At 53.2% G+C, this 16,497-nt stretch overlaps 1 protein-coding gene across 9 annotated transcripts in view; it reads left to right on the forward strand.

Annotated features, from left to right (window-relative positions):
• The window catches only part of MYO9B (myosin IXB), an 85,030-nt gene that overhangs the window by 26,999 nt on the left and 41,534 nt on the right, over positions 1-16,497 (forward strand). The gene's annotated exons all lie outside the window — the stretch shown is intronic.

Consider the following 16,497-nt stretch of genomic DNA (forward strand, 5'->3'; position numbering starts at 1 on the left):
CAGAGCAAGGAGTCAAATCTCTGGCTGATTCTGTCCCCAGTATGGCCTCCCCGGAGGAGTCATTGGCGGGAGCAGGGAGTCCAGGTCGGCAGAGCAGCCTGAAGGAAGGTAGGAGCTAAAGCCAGAACCTGGAGCAGGAAGGGGGTGGGGCAGGGCAAAGCCCACAGGGGCCAAGAGGATGAGCAACGCCTGTGTGGGGTCGTGTGGGGTCGGCTTCAGACCTTGCAGATAGAAACACACAGAGATGGAGGCCACCCACGTGGGGCCGGATCACTCCCCATCGTAAGAGCCATCCTGTATGCTATAGGACGTTGAGTGGCAAACCTGGCCTCGACCCATCACATGCGAGGAGCAGTCCCCACCCCAGTCAGGACAACCAGAGCAGTGTCCAGGCATCACCAGATGTCCCCCGGTGGGGCTGAGTCGCCCCCACTGACAGTCAGTTTTAGCTTGACTGCATGCCAAGAGCGATTTCAGTGGCACAGATGTTTTATACCCAAATAACTTCAGATTTTTTTTTATTTTTATTTATTTATTCATTTTTTTTTTGGTAACATTACACCATTGTGCTTACACATCAACTATATTCAGCCTCGGCACTCAGGGCGGCTGGCCGGCAGGGGTCCAGTCTCCTGCTGGCTTTCTTGGTCATTCCCGGAAAGAGGAGGCCAGTGCTGCTTCAGCTAGAGCCTCCCAAATGGTCACAGCCCCCCATCCGCCCTGCCCTGAGACCAGAAATCACCTCGCGTCTTTGTTGCCACCCGAATATACTTGGGTTTGGCCTTGGAGTTGGCCCTTGAGTAACATCTTAAAAGGGATATTTTACGAGCTGCTTGTCGATAACCAAAAAATGCAGTTGCCCCACTCGAGGCCCCCCAGAGCCGAGAAGTCACACGCTCGCTCCCTGTGGATCTGACTGCAGGGACCTCCATGAGAGCAGGCGAGTGGGTTTCTGTTGCGGTTCGGGCTGCTTCCTAAAACCTGGAATTCCATCATCCCTCCCCCTCCCCGTCTTCCCGGTGTGACTTTCAGAACCTAACAGCAAGTGTTGGTTGTGGTTTGCCTCATGTCTCCTTCAAGTGTCTCCCCAGCAGGAAGCCCGCCCGGCCCACCATCGTGGTTTGTACCACTGGGGAGCACGCGTGGTTCTCTGCCCCAATTCGGCAAAATCATGACACATTTTGTCACTGCTTTTGGTTCTACCCAGGTGCTTTTCTTTGCTTTTTTTCATAAAATGCTGCTGCTGCTCGTCTAAAGTATCTTTTTTCCTTATTTGAAGTATGATTTCTTTTTGTACGTAGCAGGAATTGGCAAACTATAGCCCGCAGGTTAAACCTGCCAGGACCTGTTGCTATAAATAAAGTTTTATTGGCACATGGCCATGCCTCCTCATTTACGTATTGTCTGTGGTGGATTTTCACCCTGCCTTTCACAAAGGCTGAGCGCAGAGCCTTTGCAGCAGAGACAACCAGAGAGCCCACAAAACCAAGCATGTCTGCCACTTGACCCTCAATAGGAAAGGTTAGCTGACCCCTCATACCTGTACATTCACGTAGAACATTCTGGAACTTGCCACAGTTAACTTTCTTCATGCCCTCTTCTCACCCTCTGCTCAGCAATTCTTCCTCAAATGTAGGAAACCAGGTTTCCACCCTCATTCCAGAGAACTGCTATCACCAACCGAAATCTTTCTGCATTTTCTATTCACGCCAGGTACAGATACGTGCGTTCGTAAACATCTACCCATAGCGGAGTGTGTAGTATTGTGACTTGTAATAAGTAGATGTTTGGTTTAACTCCTGTTCCTGGCCCAGAACTCTGAAAACTCTTAGAATTTGCAAAGTGATGAGAATAACAAGGCGGTTATATCAACGAGGTGATTTCTGGAATGCACCTAAGGATGGGGGCTGGTTGCAAGGGGAACCAACCACGTGATTAAAAGGTTGGAACTTTCAGCCATGCCCCTGACCTCTGGGGAGGGGAAGAAGAGCCAGAGGTTGAAATCAGTCAGCAACAGCCAATGATTTAACCTGCCGTGCCTATGTGATGGAGCTTCCAGAAGAACGCAAAGGGAGGGAGTCGAGGGCTTCTGAGCTGGTGACTCCGTGGAGGTGCTGGGAGGGTGGCGCGCTCGGGACCTGGCAGCGTCCCTCATACCCTGCGCCATGTGTCTCCTCCATCTGGCTAGTCCTGAGCTTTAACCTTTTATAAGAAACCGGAAATGGAGCGAATAAACTGGTTTTCCAGGTTCTGCGAATCACTCTTGCAGATTCATCAACCCCGAAGAGGGTGGTGTAGGAACCTCTGACGGATAGCCAGTCGGTCGGAAGCATGGGTAACAACTTTCCAGGTGGCCTCCGAAGGGGGGGGAGTATGCAGACTTTGGAGGACTGAAACCGTAACCTGTGGAAGCTGCTACTGTCTCAGGGGAAACAGTGTCAGAATTGAGTTGAATCGTAGGACACCCAGCCGATGTTGGAGGAGAGCTTGGTGTGGGAGAAAAAACCCCACACATCAGAACTGGAGTCAGAACTGCAGAGTCTTTTTTTTTTTTTTTTTTTAAGATTGTATTTATTTATTTGAGAGACAGCAAGAGAGCACAAGCAGAGGGAAGGGGCAGAGGGAGAGGGAGTAGCAGGCTGTCCTCCGAGCAGGGAGCCCGACATGGGGCTCGATCCCAGGACCCTGGGCAGGATGTGGGGCAGACGCTTAACAGAGTGAGCCACTGAGGCACCCCAGAACTATACAGTCTTAAAGTGGTTTGGAGGGGTCAGGAAAGGAGGACTGGGATGTAGATATTCCAGAAAGTTCAGCACGGCCAGCTCCATCCTGGGCCTCTGTATGGGGCTTCTTGCTCTCAGGCTCTCCCACTCTGTCTCACAGGCAACCGAGAGTGCTTTAATAGCCAGCATCTTTGAGCTCTGGCTGAGGGTGGTGGGGGCCATGTGGGGCCCCTCAGAGGGTTTCCAGCTGTACCGTGGGCCCTGAGGCCTCCTGCACCCTTGTCTGCAGGGCATTGCCGTCTGCCGGAGTCACAGAGTGAGAGACCCCAATCCCACCTGGACGCCCCCCACCACCCCCACAACAATCCCTAGGTCCTCCAGGAGCTGCTCGGAGAAGCAGCACGAAGGCACTAGAGCTGTTGGGGCCGGGCCGGAAGTGTGCACGCAGGGCTCGGGCACTACTGAAGGAAGCTAGCTAGCGTCTGAGGTGTGAGACGTGTGCCCCGCAGCCTCGCTGGGGCTCACAGCTGGGGCAGGATGACTCAGCCAGAGAGTGGAGCATGAGGACGAGTTTCTGGTGGCCCAGGGTGGGGCTAGCCGCGTTCCCAGCCCTGGGGCTTCATGCAAACCAGCGGGTACGGGTACTGCCCCATCACTGCAAGGATGTCCCGAGAGGCAGAAAATGGTGAGCCGCTACCAGGAGCCACCCAGATCAGAGACAGGGGAGAGAGGTGGGGCGACAGACAGTCAGGGGACTCAGCCCAGCTGCAAAGTGGGCGGGATTGCTGAAAGATGAGAGGGTGTCTGGGGGACCTAAGGGGAGTATAGGAGTGTCCTATGGCAATGGTGGCCGGGGGGGGGTTGGGATTTGCCGAGAAGCACCAGGGAAGGGGTGACCATCTGGAAGGCGGGTCTCACTGATGCTCTTGTCCCTCCTGTGCCCTATGGACCTGGGGCTGCCTTCCTGGTCTGCTGCCCTAAAAAAGTGTAGGGCCCTGACACTGTGAGGCCATCAAAGGGTATTTTAGACAAAAGGGGCACTTATATTTTTGGGAACGCTGTGTCTAAGAGAAAAGTGAAATTATGGGCTATATTTTAAGCACCCAGAAATTTGGAATTTCCTTGGAATTTACAGGAAAGGTTGATTAAAAGGCATAGGAGAGCTCGGGCCTGGGACACCCCTGCCACAGCCACCGCCCTTTCCGAATGTTCTGGACAGTGTGCTGCACCAGGACTGGATGGGGCTGGGGAATGTCTGTCCATCTACCAGCTACATCTGCCTTGGTGTTTGGGGCGGGAACACAGCTGGGCCAGAAGCAACCACATGGCCTGGCAGCTCATTCGTTTCCTAGCGATTATCCAGGATAGAGGGACTCCAGTGCCCCATCCCCAGCGTCACCGGGAAGCCACCCTCTGAAATGTCCTCTTTGTCCATCAGCCACCAGCTGGCCACAGCCAACTGCCAAGGCCAGGCCCTGCAAGACCCCAGTTACCTGAGGCTCATGGTCACCTGCCCAGCTACTGACCAGCCCGGGAACCCCAGCCTGGGGTTGCCGACCGGCTTTTCTTGCAGGGAGGGGAGGTGGCACCACTCGGCAGCAGATACCAGGCCCAGAGTCCTCCATGAGGTGGGCCCTCAGGGGAAGCTACATGGTGTCGTCACCCCCATAAGGTGACCCCTGAGAACGTAGAGTTCTGTTGAGCCGTCTCTCACTGCACGTTCTCCAGGACAGCTGATTTTTTAACAAAGTCCCAGGCTCAGTTCTCAGCCAGGGTGATTCTGTCCTGAGGGCACTTTTGACCATATCTACAGACTGGCATCTCGTGGCCAGAAGCCAGGGGTGCTGCTCGGCCCTCCAGTGCACAGGGCAGCCTCCTCCACACGGAAGAGCCTGTCCCCAAAGGCCAGCAGTGCCAAGGGCAAGCAGTCTGCTGGAGTTTAGAGATGGTGAGCCACAGGGGGAGAGAGAAGATGACAAGGACACACAGTCCCAGAGGGAACATCTTCAGTTCTGCCAAAGTGCCCAGACCGGTCCTTGCCCTTCCGTATGTAACCACGCCCCCTTGCGCCAAAATTTACCGCCTGCCAGACTTCAGACTTCAGAGCTGCCCCTGCCAGGAAGCCAGGAAGACAGGAGCGGGACCAGTTAGCCCAGCTCTGCTGCCCACATGCTGTGTGACTCACGGCAAGGTGACCTCTCTGCTCCGTCTCTTTCCTGATCTCTCACCCCAGGACCTTTGCATGCACTACACTCTCAGTCTTGAATGCCCTTGCTCCCAGTAATCTGCTAAGTCTCACCCCAAGGCCTTCTGGGAGAGTCAAAGATCTAGAGTGTCACATGACCAGCAGAGTCCTGCTACAGAGCCAGCAGCACACAGTGTGGTCCTCCTGGGCTCAGGTCAGCACCATTCATGGTTCCCCCAGACCCAGGGCAGATTGAGTTCACCCACCAAGGCAGGCCAGGGTGTTGAGGGGATACAGTGGAGATCACTCAGTCGCAAAGAGTAATAAGTCACAGACAGCTGCTGTAAAGCAGATGAACCACGAAAACAGCATGCTGGGTAAAAGAGGCCAGACACAAAAGGCCATGTAAACTGTGATCCCATCCATATATGTCCCGAACAGGCAAGTGCAGAGAAACAGAAAGCAGATTAGCAATTGCCAGGGCTGAGGGAGGGGGATGGGGAGTGACTGCTCATAGGGACAGGGTCCTCTTTTGGGATGATGAAATGTTCTGGAACTAGGTAGAGGTGACAGTTGCCACAACATGGCGAACATACCAGAGGCCGCCAAATTGCACATTAAAATGATTAAAATGGTGAATCTGATGTCATATGAACTTCATAGTTAAAACGGAAACGCAGAGTGGTCTCTGCCTATCTGGAACACGACCCGTGGGGACCCGCTGCATTCCCCCCTCTGGTCCCCTCCCATAGATCTAGCACCCTGCTGCCGTCAGTAGCTAGAGCGGAGAGGGTTATAATGAGTACAAGTCTCGGGCCAAATTCTCCAGACGCAACTTTGTAGACAGGAGCCCAGACATCCTCAAGCCTAGAGTCCCGCTGGCTCTGGCCTCTTCAGTGGCTTTAGGCACACCTGAGTGTCTCCATCTCCCTGAGCCTCATCCCTAAAGAACAGGCCACAGGACCCTTAAATGGAATTTCTCCAGCAAGGGAGGCAAATGTCTCAAATGTTCTATCCAGCCTACTCTTCTGTCCATGGAAGCCTGCTTGGAACATTTCCTTATGCTAACTGCTAAAACTCCAGATGCTGAGCGATGGGAAAGTTGGCCAGAGTCAGTTGGCCTTGGCCGCTCCAGGTTCTGTATTCTGGGTGAGGTCACCGCCCTTATAGAGGGACTTGGACTCTCATTCCACAAGCTGATTCTACCAAGTCCTCCATAGTCAATATTTCCAGATTTTAGAACCATGCAGTCTGTGTCTCAAGGACTTGGCATTGGCCTCATCGAGCAAAAGCAGGCACAGATAATCCAGATGAATGGGGGGCCGTGTGCCAATAAAACTGTTTACAAAGACAGGTGGTGGGAGAGAAGCATCAGACAGACCCACACTGAAGAGCCTTTCGCAGAATACCCAGCCAGTCCTCAGAACCTTCCAGGTCTCAAAAACAAGGAAGGGCTGAGAAACCTGATCTGAAGACCCCAAAGAGACAGGATGACTAAACGTGATAGGGAATGCTAGATGGGATCCTGGAACCGAACAGGGATATTTGGGGAAAACTGAGGATATCTGAATAAAACGTAGACTCAGTTAATAACAGTTTATCAGTCAGTATTGGTTTGTTAGTTCTGTCAAAGGTAACTTTAATAGGGGAAACTGGGGGCACCTGGGGGGCTCCTTCAGTTAGGAGTCCGGCTCTCGGTTTCGGCTCAGGTTCCATGCTCAGCACAGAGTCTGTTTGTCCCTCTCCCTCTGCTCCTTCTCTCTCTCTCTCTCCCTCCCCCAGAATAAATAAATAAAATCTTAAACAACAACAACAACAAAAAATCAGGGACACTGAATGTGAGGTACACAGGCATTTGCTGAAATATTCTTACAATTTTTTGTAGATCCAAAACTATTTTAAAATTAAAAGTTTATATCTTTCATAAAAAGACAGCCAGATGGGGCCTGTGGGGCATAGTCTGCAGACCCAGGGCTTAGTTAAGCTCCTACCACCTTGATGAGATGTTCACAGTCAGTCTCAGACAGGGAAGACTCTGGCAAACTGAACTTAGACCTCTCATACCTACCCTAGAGGTACTTCCTTCTCATAACAAACCCTAAAGCCATAGTTTTCATCCTTCCTTGAATCAGAAGAACCCTTCGGGCTCTGGTTTAAGAATGTTAGATCCTTGGCCGTTTCAGAAATGCTGCAGGTCTAGGATGGGGCCCAAGAGTCTGAATCTTTAACAAGCCCCCCAGCTCAGAGTTGGGGTATCCACCTTTTCTCTCCTCCCTAACCCCCCAGAGTGTCACAGGAGTGGTGACTTGGCTGTGAGGGAAGCGGCCACTGAAGTCTTGGCAATTCTTTCTTTTCTTTTTTTTTTTTTAAGATTTTATTTATTTTTTTTTTTAAAGATTTTATTTGTTTATTTGACAGACAGAGATCACAAGTAGGCAGAGAGGCAGACAGAGAGAGAGAAGGGGAAGCAGGCTCCCTGCTGAGCAGAGGACCTGATGCGGGTCTCCATCCTAGGACCCTGGGATCGTGACCTGAGCCGAAGGCAAAGGCTTTAACCCACTGCGCTACCCAGGTGCCCAGTCTTGGCAATTCTGATTCCCCACTGCTGTAAGCAGGGAGCCCCACCATGACAGGCTTGTCCAGCCCAGGTATGGAGGATGGGTTCGAAGGCATCTCCTTCCTCAGGAATGTGGAGAGTGTATAGTACCTGCAGAAGAATAGCGAGATGCTCTGGAGACCCTCCAGCACCCCCTTGGGAGCTCACATTTCCTCATGCATGCAAATGCTTGGCTTTGCTGCAGAGAACGTACCAGACACCTTTGCTCTTCTCGTCATTGGCACCAGAGTCTGTCCATTTGTGAACTGGCTAGGGAAGCAGTCGTCCCCCCAAGATGAAACCTTCCATAATGAACAACCCACTTACAAAATGGGCCCCCTACTCACAGTCTCCTCCAAGCTCAGCAGCCCGGGAGTGTGCTCTATTCCAGGTGCCTCCCGCCCCCCAAACGCCACTCAGATCAGCTGCAAAGTGAGATTGAAAAGTCCTGCAAAAGGTGCAGGATTTGAGGAAGTCATCAGGTGACCCGGGCAATTGGTCTGACTCCAGTCACTCAGCCTCGCCAACGAGCAGCAGGTGGGGAAGAGAGCTAATCAGCCTGGACTTCAGAAGGGAATGAGTCTGTCATCTGCCTATTAAAAGGAGAGGATTTTCAGCTTGGCTCACACAGCTGGGTCCCTACCTTGCTGAATGAACAAGGCACACTTAAACCAAAGCAGTTCAGGGAGCCAAAAATAAAAAGACAGGCCCAGATGTAGCAGGCAGATGGAAACAGGAGCAAACATGTCCTCCTCCTTGGACACAGAGGAGGCAGAGTTCAGAGCTCTGGAAGTTAATGTGACAAAGAAGATTCATCATAAGACCTAAAACCTCAATTTACACTTAAAGTATAATAGTTGGCAATATCTGTGCACCAAACAACACAGCTGCTGCCTTCACCAAGTGGAAATTCTAGAAGATTCTGGGAGAAACAGCCATAAACATGTAGCAAGAGACTCATTAAGTGGATAGCAAATCAGCAGCAATATTATATGCCCAGTAATATGCCCAAGCCATGTGTTTAAGCAGATCTATGGACCTATAAGAGAATAGATAAGAAATATTCATAGAGCATTCACTAGACTCATTCCTATATCAGGCCATGGAGAAAGCATCTAGAACTTCCAAAAGTAAGAACTGTGACAAGCAGCACTCTTAACAATGCAGTGAAACTAGAAATTAATTCTTCAAAGGCCCTTGCAGATGGAAATTTCTTTCAGAAAGAAACTGTAAATCTCTGTAAAACAGCTCTTGGATGAAGGGGGATCTGTAAACCAAAATTACAGATTTCCTAAAAATTCATGACCGGAACTCTATGTTATCAGAATCCACAGGACTATGTAAAGCAGTACCAAGAGGGCAATTTGTAGCCATAAACACTTTATATTCATAAATAAGAGTGAATGAAAGTAAGTGAGTTAGTTTCCTAGCTCAAAAACCTGAGAAAAAGAACCAAGTAAACCCCAGAGAGAATGATTTGGCTGTTGAAATGGATGAGATGAGCCCTCGGGGATCCTGATGAATTCCTCAAATGTTTTAGATGCCCTAAGAACCAAGCAAGGCTCTCCCCATCAAAGCTTGATCTGTTCTTTACTCTCTGTGATCTGGCACGTGGTTTCATTATAACCTAAACAAAAATTTAGTGAAATATCAGATACAATAACTTGTTTCATACTTGGTTTCTTTTTCATCTTCCTCTTCCTTTTTTTTTTTTTTTTTAAAGATTGCCTGATCCCATGCCCCTGCATGGTTTGCTTGAAACTTTGGCCCTTGGGAGGAAATCTAGCCATTTCAAAGAGCCTGTTCTGGTCCCAGGAGCCCTTGCTGGTTTTCATTGTTTCTGTCCGAACTGGTCGTTGGTGCCAGTGCAGATAAGAGTGACAGAACCCATTAAAAACCGGGGTCACGGAGGTAGACTGAGCATCCCGTCGCATTGTCACTTGGCTCTCTGCAGATGCCTGCTGTCCCTTCACCTGTCCGTCCAGCAGCTGGCTGTTGAGAGCCCACTGGGTGCCCCCAAGTCCCACGGGTAACAGGAAGGAAACAGAATCCAGGCAGAGACCAGGGGTCAGCAGGGCCCTGGAAAGCCTCCACTTCCTCATCTGAAAATCAGGAGCCATGAGGTTGAATGTGACCCCTCCACTTCCTGCCCCGCACCCGCAGACCCCCAGAGCCTATAGTGCCACCTACCTGGGCAGGCTGGCAGTGGTGGCGGGTGGGGGGAGGGTCCTACCTCCCACCTCCCAGCCACAGTCCTCACCCCTTCCCATCGTCATTCTTGTGCTCGCCTGGCATCTTCCCTCTTAGAACCAGCCCCCGCTCCCTGTATGACAGTTCTCTGGAAAGCGCTCCAGCTGTATTTCTCACTTCCCCACCTCCTGTGATCCTGCTGGCCCATCCCACCCTCCCCTCTGTGCTTTAAGGTCCTGCTTCTCCAGGTCTCCACTGTGCCCTGGGAGACCGGTCAGTCGTGCCGACGCTCACGTGCTCTCACGTTTGCCTGCCCTGTGTCCCGCGTGTCAGGCTCTTCTCCTGCCCGTGGAACAGAGAGCCCCTCGAGCAGTGGCCCGTCCTGGAAAGGACCCCAGGGTCTGTATTTTCAGCTCTGCCGCTATGGTCCCAAGAGCAGGCACAGACCACACGTAAACTAGCTATACGCCAAGCAGAACTTTATTCACAAAGGGGATTTGCGAACTCGTGGAAGTTGGATTGCATACTGTATTCATGCGTTGTGAAATAGTCTTTTGATTTTCTTTTCAATTGTTAAAAAGTGTGAAAACCATGCTTAGCTCGTAGACCCTACAGAAACAGCTCGCTGGCCATAATTTGCCAACCTTGGTGGAGCTCAGAGCCCAAGACTGCCCCACCCCGCCAGACGTCAGGAAGATGTTCTCCACACGGCCAAGTTCCATGAGCATACAGACTGTCCGTCCCTGCTTCGGGCCACAGCAGCGGGGTCGGGTCATTTTGACAAAACCCCAGATATTAATTACGTGGCCCTTTGCAGGACAAGGTTACCCACCCCTGGGTCCCCTAGTCTCATTTCATCTTTAAACAACCCAGGTAGTCCGAGGTTTTCTCTCTCTCACTTCACAGGAGAGGAATCTGAAACCCAAGAGCAATGAACCAATTCAAACCCTCCACCCTGGCCACTGGGACCCACTGGGAGCCCCTACAGACAGAGCCGTTTGCCTGGGCTCCTTGCCAGAAGGAGCCCTCCACCCCACGCGTGGTTATTTTCCCAGGATTTCCACACAGGAAAGCCCCAGGTTCAAGTGGATGCCCGGGGCTGTTTGCTCAGCATAGGAGGGCAGAGCAGACCCTCCAGGCTCCTCGGTCCGTGGGCCCCCTGGGCAGAGACACTGCCTGTCCAGCTTCTGTGCTCCCATCAGGCCCATGAGACAGCTCCCAGGGTGCCTCCTGCCATGTCTGACTGTCGCCGGGGTCCCCAAGGGGGCACAACCTGTCAATGGGCGCAGGCCGAGTGCTATTGCACATGGCAGAGTATCCCCGGAACACGGAGAATACTGTGGAGTCAAATAAGTCTGCCCCGGGGCGCCTGGGTGGCTCAGTGGGTTAAAGCCTCTGCCTTCAGCTCGGGTCATGGTCCCAGAGTCCTGGGATCGAGCCCCACATCGGGCTCTCTGCTCGGCAGGAAGCCTGCTTCCTCCTCTCTCTCTCTCTGCCTGCCTCTCTGCCTACTTGGGATCTCTCTCTGTCAAATAAATAAATAAAAATCTTAAAAAAAATAAGAAGTCTGCCCTAGCCTGCCACCGCCAACCTCCAGTCACTCCCAGTGTTGCGTTCTGCCCACCCCCACCCATGACAGGAACAAAATGGCTCCTGCAGGCCGACAAGGGGGAGACAGTCTCATGTGGCCCCATCTTCAGGCTTCCCTGTTGCCTCATACGTGCTAATGTTCTTTCACCAGTGGAAGCCCGTCCCCACAGCCCCAGTCACTCCTCTTTCTCCATGCCTGGTCTGGGCTTGGGCACGAGAGATCCAGAAGTCCCGTGTGGCGCGTGGTCTGCGCAGGGACAGAGGCTTCACTCTGCGGGGGCCTCTATGAAGCTACAACAGTTCCAGACACACAGCAGCCAACCAGTAAATTGTTATCAAGCAGAAGTATGGAGGGAGGAAGGGAGGGAGGAACGAGTGATTGAGTGAATGAGACCACACGCGGCAAAGCCTCGCGAACACTTGGGAAGTGAGGTCCCTGGGACTAGAAGATCAGGAGAACAGAAAGCTGACCCCAAAACTAAGACAAAGCCATTGGAATGATCTAGAACTTCCCTCTGAGAAAGGGTGGCCTTGGGTGAATCTTGGGGGGGTGGGGGCAGCAATGGAGTTATCTTGGGCCCCCTCAGCCTTGCTGGGAGGACATCCACCCGGGGTGGTGAGGCTAGGGGACTTCTCCACAGGGGACTCCCAACGTGGGGCTCACCTGTCCACACAGGAGATAAGGCTAGCTCATTTGCCTTCATGAGCTCATCCCATGGGGCTTTCAGACTCTGAAATCTGAAAGCAAAAACAGTTTGCCTAACGCGGTCCATCCAGGCTTGTTTGATTTTTGTGTGGGATGCACCAGAGACCAGGTGTAAGCTTAGAAAGGGCTCTGGCGTCCCATCTGCCCGGTCACCAGGCCCAAGGGGGAGTGGCCTCGGCCAGGGCAGGCAGGCACCCCAAAAAGTCCCAGGCTGTGGGGACTGAGAGACCAATGCATGGAGCATGGGCTGGGAGTGAGGGCACTGGGTTCAAACCCAGGGTCGTGCCACCTGCTTGCCTGCCCTCAGACTTCAGAGAAGTTAGCAGGCCTCTCTCTGTGCCTCAGTTTCCTCATCTGAAATGGGGCACACCTGTCTCTCGGAAGAGTAGAAGCAAAACAGAGTCATAAGCCCCATAGCGCCCGGCCTGGGACTGGACTCGCGACGGATCATTCTGTGATGTTACCACCCTTCTGTCTAAAATGTTTACCACACGATTCAGCCTAGAGCAGAGGCGGCATCCTGTTGAGATTTTTAAAAGACGCACCTTCTAAAATTTCTGGCTAAGTAAGGTGCCCAACCTCAATTACTCCAAGTTCAGAAACCTTTTTGAATTTCCCAGAAGAACCTCAAAAGACAAAGGCAGTTGGAAGAAAGTCAGAGGTTTCCCCCCGCAGCTCTTGTCATTCTTGGGGTGGCGGGTGAGCAGCCCACCCACTGCCGGCCCAGGATCATCTGCCCCGTCAGAGGAAGGGGTGGGTGTGTGGCTTTTCTGTTAGTTTTACCTAGAAACCATGCTTGGAGGATTTTGAGCTACAGACTTGTCTCTTTATGGTTTTTTTTTTTTTCCTTCTATCACGATTTGGTTTTGTTTTGTTTTTCCCAAAGCATGCAACTTATATTAGAAACGTGTAATTTATGTTATGTAAGGGGGGAAAAGTGCTTCCAGGAAAGTGGAAGCCTTTGTCCCGTAGCATTTTGCCAGGACTGTGGGTTTTCTGGCCTGGTGGGAAGACAGCATTAGCACGTGGCCTCCACAGCTCCAGTGCCAGATGACATCCCATCACTGCCGGCGCCTGGATCCCTCTTCCTCCGGCCGTCCACCCCAGGCCCCACAATCGCTGGGATCCCCAGCCTCCCCTGTGCTCCCCTGCGCTCCGAGGCCTTGCGCGCGCCCATCAGTCCCCAGGAGCAGCTACAGAGCAGCTCCCCTGGCTGTGAGCGCCAGGCCAGCATTTCCTCCTCCTCGGACATATAATAGCAGCAACCGGATATTTTTAGACTGGCTTTGAAAAGTCGCAGTGTGCTGAGACCACATACCAGACGCATGAGGTCACTGCCCCCCCTACACAAAGCCTGGGCTGCGCAGGGCTGGTGGGGGGCCCTCGCATCCTGAAGACTTTCCCTCTTGTGGTCCACAAGACACCAGCCCCGACTGTTTCCTTAGAAATCCCATGGAGTCTTGCCCCGAGTTCAAAATGGGGGCTGGCGTGGGTCTTTGGGAGGCGCTGGCACATTGCTGGGCCGGGAGGAAAGGGGGGAGGGGTCTCTGCAGTGGGTCCTGGATCCGGATGGTGTAGGGGCCCCAGCAGAGAAAGAAGCCTGTTCCCCCGGGAAGGAGCCCACCCAGGCTTGGGCATCCCGCGCCATCTGCTCATCATTAGGAGGGCTCGCTCGTGGAGTTTATTTTCGTTCCGAGCAGGGGGAGGGCCCGGCCTGTCCCCAGCTCAGATGGAACCCCACGGGGGTCTCGTGAGCCTGGAATGAAAGCAGGAAACAGACATGTTGCCTGCCGATTCGATTCCCAGAGCAGAACGGTAAGAGGCGTTGGGCTTTACTCCAGACAAAAAAAACAGTTCTGAGGCTGAACTTGACGGAAACTAGAGATTAAACCTAGAAAGAGAGTTTTCTTCCTCACAGGACTCCTCGGGCCTGTAGCACCCATTGCGGGGGCGGGGGGGGTCCTCACGACAGGATGAGGGGCCCCAGAGCCCTCAACCACCAAACCCTACAGACCTCTTTAACCCTCCGTCTGTGTGTTCAGCGCCATTCAGCAGTTCAGCTCTGAGGACATTTCTGGTTGTTGCAGACACAGCAGCCTCTGGCAGGTGGAGGCTGGGGTCGCTGCTCGGACCCCACAGTGCACAAGACCCCACCGATCAGCAGGGCCAAGGCTGAGGACCCTGCGCTGGGTTCCATAGGCACTTGGGAAACCAGGCAGACCCAGGCCTGGCCACCAGCTGCTGTCACCCAGCCACCGGCCAGGGGCTCTGTCACAAAGTCAGGACGCGGTCGTTGCCACTGGCTCAAGAGCTTCTGTGTTTAATCCAACCCTCCAGAGACTTTCTAAACCTGGCCACAGACAGGTCCTAAGGAAGCATTTGTGAAGAGAAGAGGGCCCTGTGGCCACTGTCTTGACTCGGGAACATGCCTCCTCAGACAGTGTTCTGCCTCTGGGAGGCCCACTCCCCACCGAAAGCGCCAGGCCACCACCCTGCCCGGAGCACATCCCCGCCTTGCACCACGGGGCCGGGGCCAGTTTTCCTCTCTGGGTCTCCTCCTTCATTGTTAACACTCTTGCTGGGTGACTTGGCTGTTGCCTCAGGGCCCATTCCTGGGGTCTGGTGCCACTTTCTTGTTCCAGAACTCTGTGGAACAGAGCCAGAGGAAGTATCCCGGGCCTTCCCCCAGCAGACGCTTTTTTATGGGGCTTCTGCCTTCGGATTCCACACCAGAAGCCCGCGTTCATTTCCCTGCAGAACGAAGCCTTTAAGAAAATCCCAGTTCCTCTCTGGGTCAGCACGTCCCCTGGTTCCCGGGTCCCCTGCAAGCCTGACCATCTCTCCCCACCCTGCCATCCTCCCTGTGCCCCACTGGACCCTCAGACACCCACGCTCAGCCCCAGCACCCCTGCAAACCTTGGCCACTTCCTCCCCACAGCCCTCATGCCTGCATAGCCTCCCACACAGCTCAGCCTTCTCAAACTAGAACATTGTTGGCCCTTCTCGTGGCCACCAAGCTTCCCTTTCTGCGTCTGAGCAGGGCATCACCCCACCCCCCAGATCACCCCTTCTTTGGCCCCCGGAGCCACAAGGGCTTGGACAGCTGAGCGCCAGGCTCTGTAATCGCTTCTGCCTTTCTCCCCTCCCCTGCCCAGCCACACCGCTCCCACCTCTGCCAGCGTCTTGCTCCCTGAAACAGAGAAACCGCCCCCAGCACCTTCCTTGCCCTGCGTCTCCCCCTGCCCCCGCCAGGCTTTTTCATACCCTCTCCCTGTCCACCCCTCAGTGGTGTTGGGTACTTCATGGAGAGGGGTGTCACCCCCAAGAACCTGAGCAGCGTGTGTTCTGTGTCTTAATCTGGGTAGTGGACACATAGGAGGCCCAGGGGGGACCCCACTGAGTCATAGACTCCATGCTCTGCATACTTTCCTCTACATATTGGGAATAAAGCCCCGATTCATGTCGCAATGAGAATGAACCCCAGAAGCATCCTGCTGAGTGAAGGGAGCAAGACAAAAGGCCACATAATGTATGCTCCCTCTTGGGCAAAATATATCCCGAACAGACAGATCCATAGCGACGGAAAGCAGGCTGGTGGCTGCCAGGGGCTGGGGAAGGCAGGGGGCGGGGGGAGAGTGACAGCTAATGGAGATGGGGGGGGTCTGCTTTTGGGGTGATAGACATGTTCTGGAACTAGATGGAGATGGTGGTTACACAACATTGTGACTGTACTAAATGACACTGAATTGTTGATGTTTAAATGGTTAATTTTATGTGATGCCAGCTTCATCCCAGTCAAAAAATTCGTAGTGAACCGGCTTGTCCTCCCACAGAATCACAGGACCCCTCCAGGCGGGGACCTGTCTCCGCTTCTGCTCCCCGCCAAGCCCGCTTCATCTTCTCCTGGGACCCACAGCCCGCATCAGCCCAGGGCCCACCAAACTCCTTCTGGAAAGGGCCACCCAGTAAATACGTTCAGCCTTACAGGCCAGAATGGTCTCTAGCATTGTTACGTGGCTGCTCGAGCCTGAAAGCAGCCGCGAGCAAGCCGTGAGCGCACAGGCCTGGCCGCAGGCCGATAAAACTGTTTCTAGACACTGAAAGGTGAATAGAATTTTCATATGTCAGGAAGTCCTACTCTACTTGTTGTTGTGTGTGTGTGTGTGTGTGTGTGTGTGTGTGTGTTTTGAACGATTTACAAATGTAAAAACCACTCTTGGCTCGCACACGATCCACAAGTAAGCAATGGACTGGACTTGGCCCATGGGCCAGTCGACCCTCTGAACCACAGTAGCAGAAGACTGTTGATAAGCAGTCTTCACGTCTGACACTCAAAACCTGAACCCCTCCCACAGCCCAAACACAGAGACAAAGTGTGTCGGCACACACATGGCTCATCAGGGCCTCCGGCTGACTTCGGGCAAATTGAGTGTTCGTGACTCACACCCAAGGGGACCTCTGAGGTTCCGGGTGGCAGCACATAGAAATTTCATCCTCACGCTCTGAA

The sequence above is a fragment of the Mustela erminea genome, chromosome 1 (genome assembly GCF_009829155.1).
Source record: "Mustela erminea isolate mMusErm1 chromosome 1, mMusErm1.Pri, whole genome shotgun sequence".
Classification (NCBI taxonomy): domain Eukaryota; kingdom Metazoa; phylum Chordata; class Mammalia; order Carnivora; family Mustelidae; genus Mustela; species Mustela erminea.